The sequence below is a fragment of the Sebastes fasciatus genome, chromosome 24 (assembly GCF_043250625.1).
Source record: "Sebastes fasciatus isolate fSebFas1 chromosome 24, fSebFas1.pri, whole genome shotgun sequence".
Classification (NCBI taxonomy): Eukaryota; Metazoa; Chordata; class Actinopteri; order Perciformes; family Sebastidae; genus Sebastes; species Sebastes fasciatus.
In genome coordinates, this window is record NC_133818.1 from 15,095,405 (window position 1) to 15,116,276 (window position 20,872).

Consider the following 20,872-nt stretch of genomic DNA (forward strand, 5'->3'; position numbering starts at 1 on the left):
TAAACAGTCTGGTTGCCTTGGTGATGAGTTACAGCTGACTATTAACCACATCTCCATTCTCTGTTTGAGGAAGAACGTTAACCAAAACACAGGAAGTAAAACTGGCTGGAGGGGGGGGGGTTAATTCTCTTTGTGTCAAGAAAAGTTTGTTCAACTTCAGTTAGCAAATACATTTTAGTAGAAACTTTAAAATAGAAACACAAAATCAACAGAAAACATGGTATTGGTAGAGGAAAGTGAAAATGAGTCCTATAAATGAGTTAGTAGCAGCTCTCTTACTTTGACTCTGAGGGTCCAGCTTCATTACTGAAGAGTAGAGGTTCTTCTTTAGACTGATCACTCTTCATAGACAGACAGCCAGAGACTAGAGACTCTGCTCTGTCCTCCTCTTCCTCCACACAGTCAATCATCTTCTGATCTGAAGTCAGTCTGAGGTTAAACATTAACGCTGACAGTGAACATGAAACAAGTTTGTACAAGAGTCACAGACAAGACTGAGAGAACAGGAAGTAACACACAACCTCTCTCTCACACTCTCACACACAGAGAGAAACTGACTGACACTTTGACAGTAAAATAATAAAATGTTGGATTAACACTCACCCTGCTTCAGTTTTCAGTCGTCACATCTCTGTGCCGTTGTCTGAAAATGGAGTCTGGAATAACAAACTAAATGCTTTCACTATCATGCTTCCTCTCTGTTTTCATCAAGGACTATAGAAAGGAGGCTGGGTCACTGGTCTTGGTGTAGGGTATAACGCATGCGCAGTGTAACTGAAGCTGCGGTCGTGCAGAGCAGATTCTACTGTGCATGCGTTTAACTCCGAAGATATGACGCGTGATGCAGCCTCCTTTCCACAGACCTTGTTCTCATGAGCCTGGATGACATGGTCAGTGTGGCTCCTCCTCTCTCCATTTACAGGAAATCAGCTCAGTTCATCTGTGACTGTGGGTGTGTAGGGAGCGGGAGGGTTCAAATAAAGTCATAGTATAGCATGTCGGAAAAAATAAAGTCATATTATAGTATGTTAAAAAAAAGTCATATTATGTGGAAAAAATTGAAAAAAAGTCACAGTGTAGTAAATTGGGTTAGGTCACCTGGTAGAACAGGTGCCCCATGTACTAAGGTTGAGTCCTCACTGCAGCATATTATAGTATGTCAAAAAAATAAAAAGTCATATTATAGTATGTCAAAAAAATTAAAATAGTCATATTATAGTTGTGCACTCCCGTTGTTCGGACCTGTTAGAAGCCCGCAAACCTCCAGCATTGGCTGCTTTCCATTAATTTATCTCCTGGAGGAGATGGTAAATCTTATATTACCATTATAATCATACATATACAAGATTAACATCCACAACATATCAAAAGTAATGGATGAAAAAAAAACATTGTTAAGAAAATAAGATCACTGTCAATAAGTCAGACTGGAAACCAAATCATTTCTCCAACAGAGAAATACTGTTCACAACAGTTACAGTACAAAGATCCATAGATTGGGCAGGGCTGTAATTGATCAGCAGAGCTGAGGAGAAACAGTGTTATGAAATTAAATAAACAGGAATTGTACTTGGTTGATATTACTGTAAATATAAAAAGATACAGTCAGATTATAAAGTGGAGAGAGAATTTGGTTGTGCAACATTTGTATACATCTGAACAGCTGATCCTAGAAAATGTTTGTGAACTAGAAATTATTATGTGGTTGACTGGATATTGATAAATTATGAACATATGTGGCCATAGAATAAAAATACAAACAAAAAAACAAATGAGTTTTCTCAGGAGATCGGTAAATTATAGTGTACTGAGGCATGCTCAATTTGAATAACTTCAAAGAATCGTGAAATTAAAGCTAGGGTTGGTAATCTTCTTTAACCGATAACCGACATTAAGCATTTGAACCGATTAACGCTATTGATTAAAACGGTTAAAAGAAATGTTAATAATTAATTAAAAAGCTGAGAAAAACTTGTCACTTTAAGGAGAAAAGCTGGTCCACCTTAAGAGCCCACCTTAAGAGAGTCTGAGCCGGAGTTACGGCACAGGAAGTTGGCTCCCGTCATGGCTGCTACAGTAACTCTCCTGACGGTGAACTGATGACTCAGTTGTCTGTTGTGCTCATACACTGCAGCTGGCGCACCACTGCATGCCAGGCACAAATCTTGTCGGTTAACGGTTAATAATCGGTTAACGAGGGTCGGTAATTGGTTAAGATTAGACTATTTTGGAGGATGGCCTGCTGTCAGCCAAGCCCCCAGGAAGTGCACCCGGGCTTTGAAGCAAATTTTCGAAGAGGCCAAATGATGCCATTGGGCCCAAAAAGACTTTTTCCCATAGACTTACATTGGGAAAGAGACGTCTGTAAATCAGCTGATCATTTTTTAGGTAAATCAACTTCCCAGTACGAACACTTGAATAGCCCTTATTTAAATCATTATGTCCTTAAAAATGTTTTCCCTTCCTCTGTTCATGTTCCCAGACCGCGGATGGACCGAAGGCTTGGAGGCGGAGTTAAAGGAAACGCTACTGCGCCTGCTCTATGGGCCCAACGGATGCGGATGATCGCTGGAAGATCCGGGTATTTTATCTCTCGGGAGTCGAGCCATTTTGGCTTCATGCACCACTGAGCAACTTTCATAGGAATGAACGCCTCAAACGCTGCATCCAGTTCTCTTTATATATCCATGTTGCTGACTTTCTCGCTAGATTTAGCTACTTTTATTGAAAAACAGTTGGCAACACTGGACTGGGTTTTTACGGTTGGATCATTTTTTTTTTTTTTTTAATCTAGCGTACTCTTGCTGTTTTTTAAGATTACCAACCCTAGCTTTAAAGACAGAAAGTTTTCCTCTTCTGTAGATAAGGATTTCATATTTATGAGGTTACATTTCTCAAGCCTGTGATCATCCATTACAGTTAGAGCTGTGTTCAACGAGCCTAGGAGTTTGCACAGGAGCTCCATTGTCCCCTATGTGTTTTCTGTTCAAGGCACCTTCAGCCTGTTTTGACCACCGTGTAACACCAAAGCTTTGTTGAACTCACCTCGCATCGTTATAATCTATGGCAGAACGGGCACACTGGCACTTTGATGGCCAATCACATGATCATTTGGGAGAAACAAATAAGGCACAAGCATGCGCACACACATACATATTGCTGTTGTCAAATGAAAAACTTGTTGTTGTGACACCAAGGTGTCAATTTTTCATAATCTAAGAAAAACTTCCTTGGTTTCATCTTCTTTTTACGACGGAGTATTAGGGCCACATTGAGGGGAAAAAAATCAGAGAATAAAGTCATAACTTTACAAGAAAAAGAGTAATTTAAAGTCAGTTTCTCCAGCAGGTCCGTGTGGCTCTTTCTTCAGAATAAACGCAGTTTCTTTCACAATCTTCTCCAGGTCCTGATACTGATGATAATGTGGTGCTGATGTGCCAAAAGATGAAGTATTTGGTTATTTGTGAAACCTAAACTAAAGTAGAACTTCACAAGATGCTCCACGTTCCTCATTTATAATATTCTGACTTTATTCCCATAATACTAACACTTTTTTCCCGTAAACTTCTGACTTTGTTCTCATAATATTACAACTTTTTTTTCTCGTAAACCTATGACTTTTAATTCGTAATATTACGACTTTATTCTCGAAATCTCAGATTTATTTTTTTCCTCAATGTGGCCCTAATACGCCGTCGTATATTTTGTTGCTTTTTGTCAACCTTAATTATTTTTTTCATCATGTCGAATAATAAAAAATTGGAGTTAACATGTTTTCACCTGACAACAATAATACACACACACTAATATATATATATATATATATATATATATATATATATATATATAAACTGACACAAGCCCTAGTTATACAGCTATACTATATATTTAAACACCAACAGACATATTCTGTCTATTCAAATGTGCTGGGTCCAGCTGAGTTAGCACAAAAAACACACAAGTACACACACCCACATATACACTAACAGTCCTGTCAATGCCATACCATGCCATGCCATACCATGCCATGCCATACCATACCATACCATGGTATTGACAGGACTGGGAATTACAACAGGTAAACATTTGAGATTTTTTTTTCTTGCTTTCAGCTTCAGTCAAACTAAAATCACTGATCTTTTGGTGCTTTTCAGTCACATCATACTAAGTACACTAATATTTAACTACTGCTAGTATTTTGGCCATTTACAAAAATAAAAGATTCAATAGCACAGTTTGGCCAGGAGTCTTTTACATAAACTGCACGACTACAGGAAGAGAGAGACACAACTGATAATGGTCACAAAGGTCAAACAGCTAACTCGGTTTTGTTCCTGTGACTTCCAACCAAAGTCACGTACAGTATAACATATCATACCTGTTAACAACTATAGGTCAAAAGCACACTGAGCTGCAACGTATTTTTTTTTTTCATTTTTCATAGAATGCTTTAGATGAGCCGAGACAGATCAGATGGCAGAAAATGAGAAAAAGGTTCTTTAAATTAAGGCTTTGGGAACTGAACGAAAGACCAAAATAAAGCTTGAGGATGCACCACAGAGTACAGACAATGATAACTGCAGAAATACAAGATTCATTATAATAAAAGAACAGTCCGACGTGTTGGAAAATGCAGGAATTTGAGCTGATTCTATTTACACAGCTCTACTCTTTTAGCCAAACTTAAACCCTAGGCTGCTGTTAGTGTGGACTGATGATGTACCTAAATTGGGTCGGACATTCCACCAGCACTGGCCTACTAGGTGCTCAGACAGCTGTCCTGTGTATCACAACTGTACCATAAGCCACTAGTTCCCAACCCCTTTTGGCCCCTTAAAATAACCAGATGAACCCTCATCAAAGGTGGTTTATGTGAGATTTGAGATAAGCCTGAAACAATAAACACAATTTTGGATAGCAGTGATGGTTAGACACCGTGCAGGGTCCCAGCTGGAGAGTTAGGAACCACTACCTTAAGCTACATTTACACACACTTGTGCAGTAAATAGTCCCACGTCTTGACTTTGAGGTTTTAGTTAAGTCAAAACTGACAAGTCCGAAGTCAAGTCAAAGTCTTAAACTTTGTTTCACGTCCTGAACAAGTCATTACTTGTTTGTGTGTTGCTCTGCACTGACAAACACATTCCTCTCCTGCTCAAACATTGATTAAACGTGTATCTGTTGGCAGGAAAATGAAGAGTTGATTAGCTGCACACTATTTCATAACACAAGTCCAAGTTTTCTTTACCAGTAATTGTGACAGATTAAAAGACCTGCAGGAAAACATGGAGGAAGTGTTGCATTAAATTCAAAATAAAGACCTGGTTCTCTCTGCCATTAAGGTAAATAAAAGCCCTGCACACTATTTAAAAACTCCTGGTAATGACGTGCTGAACGGCTTGTGTCTTAGTACTTCTGTTTTTGTATTACTAAATATTATTATCCCATACCATTAAAAAAAAAAATGGTGTAAAAAAGTGCTTAAGACAATTATAATGTGATGGGAAAAAGTGTGGAAATACAGAGATTATATTATTAATACAATGTTAAAGTCAAATAGGCCTTTAGTAATGAGAGAGCCATAAAGAATCATAAATATCAGTCACTATTAGGATATAGTACAGTATATTACAGAGCTCCTCAGTCTGAAATCAGTCCAGGTCCAGGTCCAGGTCCAGGTCCAGGTCCAGGTCCAGGTCCAGGTCCAGGTCCAGGTCCAGGTCCAGGTCCAGGTCCAGGTCCAGGTCCAGGTCCAGGTCCAGGTCCAGGTCCAGGTCCAGGTCCAGGTCCAGCACTCATTTCATCCACATGCACAGCTGTGTTTGGGTTCTAACAATTAATGACCTGCTGGTGGAATCACACAGCTCGGTTTCTCCTGGTTACTATAGTTACAGCATTTAAAGATTGTCCACAACATTTGGTACCAAGTTCACCATTTGTAATTTAACCTGAGACGTTCACACCTCCATTCTCTTCATCTCTCCTCTCTTTAAGTTTGGGATCATAATCCTAGAGGGGACGTTTGATAACTGCACTGTGTTATCATTGATTATGCAGTTTTTTGGCACTACATAGAAAACAGCAGAGAGACAGACTGACAACAGCACAGCACAGGAATACAGAGCATGACTGAGCACGTCTAACTGCTATTAATCTCCCTACAGAGATAAAGGATGACAGCCTGAGACAGGTATAAACACATGCACTTAGGACTGGAAGTTTTGAAAGGTTGGTTGGGTGTAATGGGGTGGCGGAAGAGTCAGAAATGTACTATGTGACCGAACTGCAGCCAGTGGTTGTGTGAGACTAACCATGCATTCACAAAGAACTCTCTAAACTTACGCTATATTTTGGTGAGGAAAAACTGCCATGGCCATTTTCAAAGGGGTGAAAATGGGTTCTATGGGTACCCACAAGTCTCCCCTTCACAGACATGCCCACTTTATGATAATCACATGCAGTTTGGGGCAAGTCATAGTCAAGTCAACACACTGACACACTGACAGCTGTTGTTGCCTGTTGGGCTGCAGTTTGCCATGTTATGATGTGAGCATATTGTTTTATGCTAAATGCAGTACCTGTGAGGGTTTCTGGACAATATCTGTCATTGTTTTGTGTTGTTCTGATAATGAAACGGAAAATAGTGCTGAATGTTTGAACATACAGGTGAAGTTGACAATGTCGTTGTAGAGCTGGAAGGTCAGCAGAGGCTCCGATAGTTCCCTCAGGAATGTCTTCAGAATCACAGCAGCCAAGTGGACGTCTTCTATCTCTCTGAAATTCACCGTCTCACCTACAAAACACACACATGTAGGCGCAAGGTGAACACAAGCAGCAATCTTTTACAACATGACGCTTTCCCACTTCCTGTGTAGACAGGAAGTAAAAAGACAAAACAACGGAGTTGGAGCGCTTCCTTGTGCTTAAACGCATAAGCTCAATCGACTGGTTAAACAGGCATGTTGATCCTACCCGAATTGTATCTGAGCTGGACCTCCTTCACCAGAGTTACGTTGGCAGATCGTCTGAAGATGCCTTCAATCTCCAAACCTGACACACACAGTGAAGAACAACAAGGCGGTTCTTAATGAGAGAACGATTCACTGAGGCGATCTACAGTTAAAGTTGATTAGTGCATTATGTTTGTATTTCTATCACAACAAGAAAAGAGTCACCTTGCTCTGAAAGGAAGCTAATGGTGTCTCTCATCACCACAGGAACGAGGTCATCATCTGGATTCCTCTGTCTGAGCCTGACACACACACACACACACATACACAATGGTTAAGATAACAAGCTTAGACCAATGATGTTATTATAAGCTGACTGGGGCTTTAAAACATTACCATCTATAAACTTCATGCATTTAACATTTAGAGCAAATGGTGTGAGTGCAATCTGTTTTCAGATCCTTTGCTTTTACTACAGTATACCAATACCACACCATGAAAATGCTCCACTGCAAGTAAAACTCCTGTATTCAAAACCTTACTGAAGTAAAAGTATTATCAGTAGGGCTGTCGAATTTAACGCATTTACACAAAATCATTTTAACGCCACTAATTTCTTTAACACATTAACGCAACTTGCAATTTTAGGTAGCTGCAGGCTCAGTTTTAAAGCTAAAGTGAAGATCCTATGAAACTAGAAAAACCTAAGGAATCCATTGGTATACAAATACCATAATAGCTTGTCGGGAAGAACACCAAATAACGCTCCAAAACTGGGGTCCCTTGACCTCTGACCTCCAGATATGTGAATGAAAATGGGTTCTATGGGTACCCACGAGTCTCCCCTTGACCTTGCCCCAAACTGCATGTGATTATCATAAAGTGGGCATGTCTGTAAAGTCAGCACACTGACACACTGACAGCTGTTGAGTTTGCCATGTTATGATTTGAGCATACAGACGTAGGCAAAGTTGTTGGTAACGTTCCGTTAAAGAGAGAAAAACCCACAATGGTCACTGAAATAACTTGAAACTGACAAAAGTAATAATAAATAAAAATTTACTGAAAATGAACTAATGAAAATCAGATATTGTTTTTGAATTGTGGTTCAACAGAATCATTTTAAAAAACAAACTAATGAAACTGGCCAGGACAAAAATGATGGTACCCCTAGAAAAGATGTAAAATAATGTGACCATAGGGACATGTTAAACTAAGGTGTGTCCTGTAAATAGCATCACAGGTATCTTCAAACTTGTAATCAGTCAGTCTGCCTATTTAAAGGGTGAAAAGTAGTCACTGTGCTGTTTGGCATCATGGTGTGTACCACACTGAACATGGACCACAGAAAGCTAAGGAGAGAGTTGTCTCAGGAGATCAGAAAGAACATTATAGACCTTCATGTTAAAGGTAAAGGCTATAAGACCATCTCCAAGCAGCTTGATGTTCCTGTGACTACAGCTGCACATATTATTCAGAAGTTTAAGGTCCATGGGACTGTAGCCAACCTCCCTGGACGTGGCCGCAAGGGGAAAATTGATGACATATTGAAGAGACGGATAATACGAATGGTAACCAAAGAGCCCAGAACAACTTCCAAAGAGATTAGAGGTGAACTCCAAGGTCAAGGTACATCAGTGTCAGATCGCACCATCCGTCACTGTTTGAGCCAAAGTGGACTTAATGGAAGACAACCCAGGAGGACACCAAATCATAAAAAAGCGAGACTGGAATTTTCCAAAATGCATATTGACAAGCCACAAAGCTTCTGGGAGAATGTCCTTTTGACAGATGAGACAAAACTGGAGCTTTTTGGCAAGTCACATCAGCTCTATGTTCACAGACGCAAAAATTAAGCATCCAAAGAAAAGAACACTGTACCTAATGTGAAACATGGAGGAGGCTAGGTTATGTTCTGGGGCTGCTTTGCTGCATCTGGCACAGGGTGTCTTGAATCTGTGCAGGGTGCAATGAAATCTCAAGACTATCAAGGCATTCTGGAGCGAAATGTGCTGCCCAGTGTCAGAAAGCTTGGTCTCAGTTGCAGGTCATGGGTCCTCAAACAGGATAATGACCCAAAACACAGCTAAAAACACCCAAGAATGGCTAAGAACAAAACATTGGACTATTCTGAAGTGGCCTTCTATGAGCCCTGATCTAAATCCTATTGAACATCTGTGGAAGGAGCTGAAACATGCTGTCTGGAGAAGACACCCTTCAAACCTGAGACAGCTGGAGCAGTTTGCTCACGAGGAGTGGGCCAACATACCTGTCAACAGGTGCAGAAGTCTCATTGAGAGTTACAGAAATCACTTGATTGCAGTGATTGCCTCAAAAGGTTGTGCAACAAAATATTAAGTTAATGTTACCATCATTTTTGTCTAGGCCAGTTTCATTAGTTTGTTTTTTTAAATGATTCTGCTGAACCATAATTCAAAAACAATATCTGATTTTCATTAGTTAATTTTCAGTGAATTTTTATTTATTACTACTTTTGTCAGTTTCAAGTTATTTCAGTGACCATTGTGGGTTTTTCTCTCTTTAACGGAACGTTACCAACAATTTTGCCTACGTCTGTATTTTGTATGCTAAATGCAGTACCTGTGAGGGTTTCTGGACAATATCCGTCATTGTTTTGTGTTGTTAATTGATTTCCAATAATAAATATATACATACGTTTGCATTAAGCAGCATATTTGCCCACTTCCATGTTGATAAGAATATTAAATACTTGATTAAAATGTGTGATTAATTTGCCCTAATTGTCAGCTAAATGTACCTAAAGTTAAAGAGTTCATTGTGCGTTAATGTGTTCCATGTCAGGGTTTTCCTATTAGATCTGATGTTTCTGGATTAATATGTCTGCTGCACTTATATTTTTACATTTTTGCAGCTTGTGCTAATTTTGGGGGAAAAAGGATATTAAGGTGTAAATGTGTTACAGTGAACTGTGCGCACAAATGTGGGGGACTTGTGAGAGATAGATGAATGAAAAGTATGGTCAAAATCAAAGCAGTAGAGCATAAGCCAAGATTAACTTGTCAAAACTGGTTAGTACAACAACTGAGTAGTACTAACCATGACTGGTTTATTGACACTGACCTCCAGAGGTAATAGGAGGTGACATAGTTCAATGCCACTGTTGCTTCAACTTTACAAAGATAAATCATTCACCATATACGACTTGTTTTAATATTTTGCGTCTGGGAGTGTCTCCTCCGGATTTTTGTTACATGGTAATGCAACATTCGACAGCATATTCATAATTAAATTGGTACAAACGCTTTAGATTTCTAAATATGTCAAGTGTATCTGAGAAAGTGCAAGTGAAGCCCCCAGTATTTTCAATGAGCCATACATTGCCTGGCAGCCTCACTGACCTTGTAACGTGTTGGTGTATACTGGAGGTGGAGAGAGCTAGCAGCGTGGGGTTAGTCAGCAGGAGCTCCGGGATAGCCGATTAGCTCAGAGAGTCCACAGACAACGAAACGGAGATCTCCACACTGTTACTTTATTCTACAGTACTTAACATTGACCGTACAATGCCAGGTCTCTACGGAAGCATATTCACTAATCATACATGAGCAGTAGAACGTAGACAGCATAACCTGTACCAACTCAGGTATCTCTTGTGGACGTCGGTCGGAGTAGTTGCGATAGAACTGTGTGTGTGTGTGTGTGTGCACAACTCTCCACTCAACTTTCAACTCAACTCTCAGTACATCCCAATAAAAGGAGGCACCACCTTGTGGCACTATTTGGCATTAGCCTACAGTAATACAGCAGTTTTACTAACAACAGGTACACAGGTTGTGTCTCATGTCACATTCAGAAGGCAAATAGAGAGCCGATGTCTGAGTGAAGGGATTGATCCCATTTTTGGTGACTTCCTAGAACCCGTGCATCTACCATTCAGAACACTTGTGATGCACTGGGAGTTAAGGACCACAAGGTCTAAATGAAATACTTAAAAATGAGAGGGTTGTGTGTTGACGTTATGGTTCCTTATAACTATAGGCTACAAGACTTAAAGGGATAGTTTGGGCTGTTTTTGAAGTGGGGTTATATGAGGTCCTTCTCCATAGTCAGTGTATCACCTACAGTAGATGACGGTCGGCGCGCCCCCAGTTTGGAGAAGCAGACAGGAGTACCAGCACGGGAGAAAATCAATGTACTGCAAAGCTTATTTTAGCCACCTAAGGCTCACCCAAAAAAAATAATATCAGTTTAATTGTTCGCTATATTCAGAATATTTTCCGATGGCGAACCGAGCTGAAAGTGAAATGTATCTCTAATGTTTTTGTCAACAGAGACTGGAGGCTTTGGAGAGAGCAATGATAAGTTTCACTTTCAGTTCCCCATCGGAAAGGGCTGTCTGATGGCAAGATAAAGCGCTGAACATATTGTAAATACAGCGTACACTTAAATGGCCGTTGTTTTTTTTAGGTGGGCCTTTGTTTTAGGTGTCTAAAGTACGTTTCTCCCAACTGGGGGCGTGTCAACCACCATCTACTGAAGGTAATACACTGACTATGGATAAGTAGCTCATACAACCCCACTTCAAAACACCTGAACTATCCCTTTAGGAGATGCCCTTTTTCTGGATCAAAACCTTCTCTTAAGTGGATCTGCTATCCAAAGTGATCTCTTGGGCGTTGGGGTCCTGGTCCAGCGTTCTGAGGCAGACATCCATTTTCATATCTAAATTTCTTCATAGCTCTGCTACTCTCATTCACTCCCTACACCACTGTCTCCACTCAGACTCCTTTATTCACACAAACAGATTAACCACTTAAATAAGTCTTGGCCCATTGATCCAATAGAATATCAAAGTATTTTTTATAATCAGGATTCACGCTGTGTATTTGCCATGATTAGAAACAGCAAACGAGACGTGGCTTTAAGAGCAACATTGGAGCAGTTTCTTGAGCAACAATAGTTTACATAGTGACAGCAAGCATGTCTATCTCTGCAGTCCTGTGCAGAACTAAACCACTCTTTGAAGGCTTTCTGACTAGCTTACCTGGAAATAAGATGCAACGTACTGTATATATTATACAGCTTTCCCTAAGCCTAACTGTAGCCACTGAGAGTCTGCAGGTAGACCTACTTGGGGCAGCTCACTGAGCTGCGATAACACTGGTGAGCAACCTCAGTAGTCCCTCAGTGGTCTCCCAGGCTGGTCTTCAGACGCTGTGCGAGGTTTCCATCCCCACAGACACATGTAACGGAACTGTTCATACCAAGATGCTTGTATCCTTTTGATAAATGAGTCAGATCTCCTCTGTGTGAGGAACTCGCCATGCATTTTGTTGTGCCTCCCTCTAGTGGCTCACTTGTGTCATTGTGGCCGGGGGGGCTTCTGATAGAGGTCTCCTTCAGTTTGTTAAACCAGCAGTGAGGAGTTGGATTTTGGAAGTGAGACTTACAGGTGTTCATGTACAGAATGTTGCTATTTTTGTCAACTAAGTATGAAATATTAGCAACGTGGATAATAGTGTGTGGCATATGAAATCAGTATGAAAAACAAATTTAACTCATTTAAATCTATTCAGTCTAACTACACATCTACTGATACCATTCATTTAGCTGTGTGTTACATCACACTCACTCATCTTCAACCTCTTATCCGGGGTCGGGTCTCGGGGGCAACAGCTCCAGCAGGGGACCCCAAACTTCCCTTTCCCGGGCCACATTAACCAGCTCTGACTGGGGGATCCCGAGGCGTTCCCAGGCCAGTGTGGAGATATAATCTCTCCACCTAGTCCTGGGTCTTCCCCGTGGTCTCCTCCCAGCAGGTCGTGCCTGGAACACCTCCCTAAGGGGGGCATCCTAACTAGATGCCTGAACCACCACAGCTGGCTCCTTTCAACATAAAGGACCAGCGTCTCTACTCCGAGTCCCTCACGGATGACTGAGCTTCTCACCCTATCTCTAAGGGAGACGCCAGCCACCCTCCTGAGAAAACCCACGATCTAGTTCTTTGGGTCCTGACCCAGCCCTCATGACCATAGGTGAGAGTAGGAACGGAGATTGACCGGTAGATCGAGAGCTTTGCCTTCCGGCTCAGCTCTCTTTTCGTCACAACGGTGCGGTAAAGCGAATGCAATATCGCCCCCACACTGCTCCGATTCTCCGGCCAATCTCACATTCCATAGTCCCCTCACTCGCCAACAAGACCCCGAGAACCCTTGAACTCCTTCACTTGGGGTAAGGACTCATTTCGTACCCGGAGTGTGTTACAGTGTTTTACTATTGGTTACATCCATTTCTCAATACTGAGTACAATTTTTGTTTAAACCAACACACAAAATGGTGGTAAATTATAGTTAGGCTGCTGATTCCCACTGTAGCTGAATTTCAGGTAATTATGCTTTTTTATTTCACAACATCTACAGTTTATGTAAAAATAACATATATTTGGAATTAATGTTTCTCAGTATACACAGAGACCTCTGATAGATGGGCATCAACCCCATGGAGGAATTATTAGTTATTTAGACAAAGTTATATTTGCTGCATCAATCTGTCTTGGTGTTAATGGATGGATTGCTGCCCTAAAATATGGAAACGCCTCTGCCATCTACTGGAAATATTAGAGAACAAACTGTAAAACAATCTGTGTCAAAAATGAATATGAATTTAATCAAAGAGATCGCGATCATAACAATATGAGACTCCAAGAAAAGTCGTACTTCCTGAAGTCTTCCTCATGAAATTTGATTTTTGAGGCAAATTTGGTGATTTTGGCCTCTCCGGTGGCTCCCTGTGGATTTTTAAAAATGGAAATGAATAACTGTTTTTTATTTACAATTTAAATTGTATTTATCATTGTTGTAGGTCTATGGTACGACAGTAGGAAAAAAATATAAACCGGAGATCACGAGACAGAAGTCATAATATTACGAAAATAAATTCATAATATTATGAAAATAAATTCAAAGATTTACTAGAAAAAAGTCGTAGTATTATGAGAATAAAGTCATAATATTATAAAGTAGTAATTTTACGTGATTTTCTTTTTTCTCGTGAAGTTATGACTTTATTCTTGTAATATTACGACTTTTTTATCTTGTAAAGTTATGACTTTATTCTTGTAATATTACGACTTTTTTATCTTGTAAAGTTATGAATTTATTCTTGTATTATTACGACTTTTGTCTCGTAAAGTTATGACTTTATTCTTGTATTATTACGACTTTATTCAGGAAATCTCTGATGTTTTTTCCTTCAATGTGGCCCTAATACTCCGTAGTACATTTGCTCTTTAGCCCTCACTGCATTAGACTTATATACTATATACTTAGACTGTTACCGTCATCACAATGCTCAAATGTTTTGCGGCTCCAGACAGATTATTATTATTTTTTTGCCTAAAATGGCTCTTTTGATAGTAAAGGTTGCTGACCCCTGGTCTATACAAATAAAATCTGACATCTAAATGATTCAAATATTATGTATATATCACTTCACATGCCCTGGCTGTAATACTGGTTACAGGCCAAACTGAACACTGATTAATATCCAGATTAATTCAGCACTAAGAGTATTGTGTATGAACATTCAAACATGTAACTGATTTTATGACACATCCTGTTGAAATGGACTCGAATTCTGGAACAAACTTGGAAACACTGAAGAGACATCGATCCATGGACGACATACAAAATGCAAACGTAACAGATCAAACACAGTTTTGTGATCAACAGATCCGGTTTTAACTGTTCTTCTCCCAATCTGGAATGCCCAGTTCCAGTTTCAGGTGTAACGCAAGGCTACTGTATCGGTATCTGTTCATGTCACAAAGATATCTGTATTTGGATTATAGCCAAACCGTATATCAGACATTAGAAATTGTCTTGTCTGCTTCATTTTCGGCATTTAATTGTTTTGTATATATATATATATACTGTATATATAATCTGATTACTTAATTACATTTCTTTACATATATTGTGTTTATATTGTAGCATGTGCACATACTGTAATTGACATGTTACGTACTCCTTTATTTCTATTTTCTTTGATTCTTTATGTTTATATAAGAGCAACTGTAACGCCCCAATTTCCCCCCGCAGATGAATAAAGTATTTCTAATTCTGATAATATTTTAATCATGTCCTTAAAATAATCCAACGATAAAGTATGATTTGTGTTTGGAAAAAAAAAAAAAAGTCTAAACTGAGATGAAATAAAAGCTGAGGCTGTAAATGGTCCAGGTAGAAATCACTGGTGAAAACGGGGAGGTTGGTGTAAAAGACAGAGTCAGAATGTATTTATCGCCTTAATGTGGCTTCTGGATCCAAGCTGGCCTCAGCCTTTCTTCCATCGGCATCTGACTGACCATTAGGTCTGTGTCTGTCTCCCCGTGATACTGGTAGGAATCATCGACCACTTTGTTTATTGCCAATGGCAGCCAGGAGTGAATGAGACAGAGGCCCTGTTCACACCTGGAATTAACATGAGTCCTCAGTGATCCGATCACAAGTGACAAGACACATTAAAGGTCACCTATTATGCAAAATGCACTTTTCCATGTCTTTTAAACATCAATATCTGTCCCCAGTGTGTCTACAAGTCACCATAGTATCATAAAAGACCATCCTCTCTCTTTTTCTCCTGCTCCGTTTGTCCGGAAATGGGTGTCGAAAAACGCTGCGCAGCTTTTCTTTTCTTCTGACGTCATTTGAAAATTAGCCATATAAGGGTTTCCTGGTCGAACCAGAGCAGAACCTTCAGTAGCTGACCCCGCCCCACAGCGCGTCACTGTCTCTCCTCCTCAACCGAACTTGAGCAAAGTAGCTCCTACTGTTAGTCTGCAAGAACCAGCAGAACAGGCTTCATGTTCTCCCATCATCTAAATATAACATGTTCTTTCACAAAGGCTTTATGTAATTACACTGTTTAAACAGATGATATTTATATATTATATATATTTGATGTCATGCATGTAGAAGAGTACAGGTAGTAAATAGTGACTTGTAAGCAACACAACACATTTCTGTTTCACAGTCAAACTTTATTTGAGTTGACAGATGACAATATTAATTATTCACAGCATTTGTAATCATCCCACCTGTTAGTTAGTTATGATGACATGGTACAGGAGAAAGTCTTCAGCTCTGGTAAACTACAGTAAACTAAGCTCCGGTGGTCTGTAGTCATGGTAACACAGAGACAGCTACTACTGTAAATAATATACCATTACTCTGATCTTCCATACATTTATCTTTTAGCAGAAATAATGAACTGACTACTGTTTCACATCTTCTATTATCCACCCTGATGGTCGCTGTGTTTACACACCGTCTCATAGCGGTAGCATGTAGCTAACCCGTTAGCATGTAGCTACATGCTAACGGGTTAGCTCTGTATCTCCATGTAAACAGAGCTATCTGCCCACAGCTGTCTGCTCTCAGCTGTCTGCTCTCCTCTGGGATGATTCTGTCGGTCATTTCTCACAGATGGATCTGTAAAGACAGACGTAAAACAGAGTGTATGTTTACGGTTTACAGAGTTGATGCAGAAGGTAAACACTGAGCTAACTAACAGAGATATAAATAGCATTATTTACCTGAGAGAAACCGTCAGGAGAACCTGGAATCTGGACCGCAGATGTTCATCATGTGTCGCCGATTTCTGATCAGATTCCTCCGGTAACGTGCGCTGGGTGAAGTTTCTGGTTTATAAACTTTAAAGTAGTTTATTTTACTCTCTGCTTCTCTCTCCCTGCTCTCAGGCCGCGAGGGGGGCGGGGAGGGTGACGCTGTGTTGTTGAGGACGTTTGATTGACAGAAAACGCTGACCAATCAGAGCAGAGTGGGAGGAGACAGGCTGTGAATCAGGGGTTTTCAGACAGAGGCTGAATTAGGCTCTGAGGCAGGCAGACTCAGGCTGCAGTATGAGAAGAATAAAGGGTTTTTTGAACATTGCAGCATGTAAACATGTTCTAGTGCAACATTAAAATACATCTATGAACCTGGAAATGAGCATAATATGAGACCTTTAAGATCGGATGTTTCAGACCACATTCAGACGTGGTCTGGGCCACATATGACCACATTCTTTTAGCAGTGTGTACGCGAATGCATCCTGGCCACATTAATGACCGCCTAATCACCTGATGTCCAGCTGGGCTCCGCGGGATCACCGCGCCCCTCAGGTGAATAAACGGGCAGACACGGGCGCTTGTCAGCATGGAAACAGCCTCTGTGCTCTACTGTATTCTGTCGGTACAAATGTATTTTATTAAAATATATCTTGTTTATAGGCTACATATCTACAGACTATCAGACTAGGCACGTAAAGTGCATAATTATCATACTGTCGGTGATGTGTCGGTGTTTTTGTTCCGCTGATTTGCGCGGAGCTGACACCCGACCACCCGACTGCCCTCTGTCCTCCCCGGCTCTCTGGAGCGCGGTACTGCGCTGTAATACCGCGCTGTTGTACTGTGTTGTACCATGCTGTTGTACCGCAGGTCCACAGGGACCGCCGGTACAATAACCTTTTATTTTGATGTTAATACAATGTACCAGAATTCAGGAATATGTAGGATATTATTACTGACATTCATGTAATATTACGTCACAACGGCTGCTGTATTAGCCGTGTGTTTACTACGTGTTTATTTGCATATAGAGCGGGGAAGTAAGATCGGATCACAAGTGGTCACTGAAGACGCATGTGGAGACACATTATAATGCCAGGTGTGAACAGACGTACTTAGAGCTGTCCACTTGTGATCCGATCACTGAGGACGCATATTAATACCAGGACTGAACAGGGCCAGAGTGTAAATCATGGGTGTAAGCTACAACGTGATATCTATTCATAGTTTTCAGTCACGTGACTCGCGCATAGCCTGGAGGTCAAAACCAAGCCCCCAGGAAGTGTTTAGATCACCTCTCAAACAAGGAAAAACAAAGATATATATACAAACTGCAAGTCTTAGGCACCTGTGACCCATATACAGTACCTGCTGCGGTATTTCAATCATTTAAGTGGAAGTAGACAACTTTTCAGCTATCTAGCACGCTAGCTTATCAACTCCCTGGTCATAACAGCATCTAATAACTTTAACCACTGCTCATTTTAGAAACGTCACCGCAACAAAACCTCTTCTTTGTTTATGTAATGTGTGCTTATTGGTTTCCCATAAGCCTCGCTTTCACTGTATAATTCTGTCTGATACTGGGAAAATGTAGGCTTGTTAGCTCGCTATTATGCTAGCTACACCAGCTAAAGCTGACAGCAAGTAACAAACATCTATGATCCATTGTCTGTTTGATAATCTAAACAAAGAACATGTTTTCTTGCGGTGGCCTTTCTAAAAATGAGCAGTGATGAAAGTTACTATATTCTGTTCTGATCAAGGAGTTGATAACCAGACAGCGTTAGCTAGCATAGCTTGCTAGTTGAAAAGTTGTCTCAGCTACGTCCCCGGAGCTGTACTTTGGTGATGTTTAGCTACATAACGTTATATCTTGTGGAGACTCCATCCCTTATACTGTCGCCAAGATGAAAGTGGAACATCACAGTTATCTGTACTTTCAATCTGGATGGGTCACTAGTCCTTTTGTTTGCGAGGTGAAGGACAAGAAATTAACGTTGGTTACTGCGGTCGAGCTAGCCGTCACTCGCAAAATGATTTAAATGGTTGAATGGTTAAATGAACTGGTTTGACCATGGAGACGGGAGAGACGGCTAGCTCGGTCGTAGTCGTTGTTTGCATGGGTGTTCAGTTGTAGTCAGTGTCAGTGTTGTCCGCTCTCGTCAGGGATGGCGGCACGTCTAATTTAATTGCATAAATCCACAATCCTCTGCTCTGGGTTTTGGTTCTGAGACGGTGCTGTAGAAACACAGTCCAGGCTTGTCTTCTCTTCGGTTTGTGCATCAAATTGAACAACAACTAACAGTGTTGTAAAAGCTGAGCTGTCGCTGGCGGACAGTGGATGGCAGCTTTGTTTTGCCCTCCAGGTGGGCGTTCCCATAGGGCCGTGACGTCACGTGAAAACTATGAATAACTGGGATGTGCAGGTAGCCTACAAGTCATGCATGTGACTAAATATAAGATCTCGACCTGGGCGGACACATATCCCCTTTGTTTATCCAGGAATTCACAGAACCATAGTTACCTTCCTAACTTATGTTGGCCCAGATCAGAACACACAAATATGGGTTGTTTTTAAACGCAATGATAAACAAGATATTTAGTCGTATGTTGGAGGAGTTTTTGCATCCAAGTGTTGCAAGTAATCCAACTGTGATTGTCTATAAGCAGAAAAAGACCGGAGCCCCGAGCCCTCTCTCCATGTATTCATTTGAATACATGACCAAGCCAGAGCTACTCTGCGCACGTCTGTGGTAATGAGCAAGAATTTTGCTCATTACCTCCAACCCAGACTGGTGCACATCTGCTGTATTACCATACAATGATGTCATTTTCACAAAATAAATACTAATAAAAGATTAAAAAACTAATTGGCATGGCATTCACTGTAATGGATTACTTATGACGAGCAGATCTCTACAGCCTGATTTTCACCCCAAGTATACCTGATTGATTCGTAGAGAATGGGCTGCAACCATTGACTCTACTGTATATAAGAAGTGGATGTAGTCACCATGATGTCACCCATTGGTTTGTGGACTTCGGTTTTGAAGCCTTGACTTTGGCCATCGCCATCTTGACAGTCCATCCCGAATGCCGAACAAGACATTTTTAGGCGACTAAAATGTTGCAATTAGCTTTCATGAACTGAGAACACACCGTGAAAGGGTTAAAGTTCTAAGAAGACAGCGCTGCGTTACCCAACATATCCGCATATAACGTTTCCTATGATATGCTATTTTTCATGCGTTCTCCTACACTGTAAACCCCAATCCATCCATGAAACAAAATGTTATTGTTAAGTCTACACAAATGTTCAGGGCGACCGGGTCGCCAGGCAATCACAGGCTAGCGACCGGGCCGCCAGGCCATCACAGGCTGGTGACCGGGTCGCCAGTGACATCAAAACTTTATGTTCACTTGACACAAACACTCATCCCTTGTGAGCTTAACATAATTTTTTAGCCAATATAGCCTAATTAGTTAGAGGTCAATTAACAACACATACATTGTGCACTTAGCATATAATTGGATAGTTGAATGAACTAAAAAAGATGTTGCAAATATGTAGTTATTTTCTTGTTCAATAACGTGAAAAATTTGTGTTCACTTTACATAACAAACACATAACAAGAGTTGCAGAGTTATGCTGGACACAATTTTTTTGCTGTCTTAACATAAAACTACCACAATTTGTTTGTGTTTTTACCAACTTATTATTTTCTATTAGTCAAAGCAACATTATATTTAAAGGCTGAGTACAACTCCATCTCTTTGTTTATGTAACTTAAAATATTTGAGTAGAAATAAAAACATATATTTGTGTTATAATGTTTATGTCAATAAAAGTTAAGTATTTAATGTTAAATGGCATATATTGTTACGCTCAATGGACAGCATAGAAATTGTACACTATGTATACATTTTAGTAGTTGTTTTAACTTAAAAATTGGTGTAGCCCTTTGGGTGCCCCAGACAAAATTGAGATTTGGAAACCGCATCACACATCACAATGGCTTTAAGACAAAAATAAAGATTTTTTCTTTTTCATAAATAACTGCATTTATTATAATCTAAATAAACAATTGGTCCCTGGTATTGTTGGTTTAAAAATGTCAAGTCAGTTCACTCTAACGATAGTTACAGGGGTAAAAAGTGTATTTCTTTCTTTCTTTATTTATTTGTTAATTTGATACCTCAATTCAGAAAATGAGGAAGGGCATCTGACATTATTTTCATTTAATTTTGTTTTCTAGAGGGTGCCGCTGAATTCCTAAACATTACGGATTCTTTCAACCTGGTGCAGCAC

General features: G+C 40.2%; 1 protein-coding gene and 2 long non-coding RNA genes across 3 annotated transcripts in view; all 3 read right to left on the reverse strand.

Moving 5' to 3' along the window:
* LOC141762853 (uncharacterized) overlaps positions 1 to 20,872 on the reverse strand; it is a 500,458-nt gene that overhangs the window by 256,260 nt on the left and 223,326 nt on the right.
* Positions 6,329 to 7,252, reverse strand: LOC141762903 (uncharacterized). The gene is made up of 3 exons (XR_012592930.1): positions 7,176 to 7,252; positions 6,973 to 7,050; positions 6,329 to 6,793 (listed from the first exon to the last, which is right to left on the reverse strand). It is a non-coding gene; the product is annotated as an uncharacterized LOC141762903 (long non-coding RNA).
* On the reverse strand, positions 15,949 to 16,958 carry LOC141762900 (uncharacterized). The gene is made up of 2 exons (XR_012592927.1): positions 16,525 to 16,958; positions 15,949 to 16,420 (listed from the first exon to the last, which is right to left on the reverse strand). It is a non-coding gene; the product is annotated as an uncharacterized LOC141762900 (long non-coding RNA).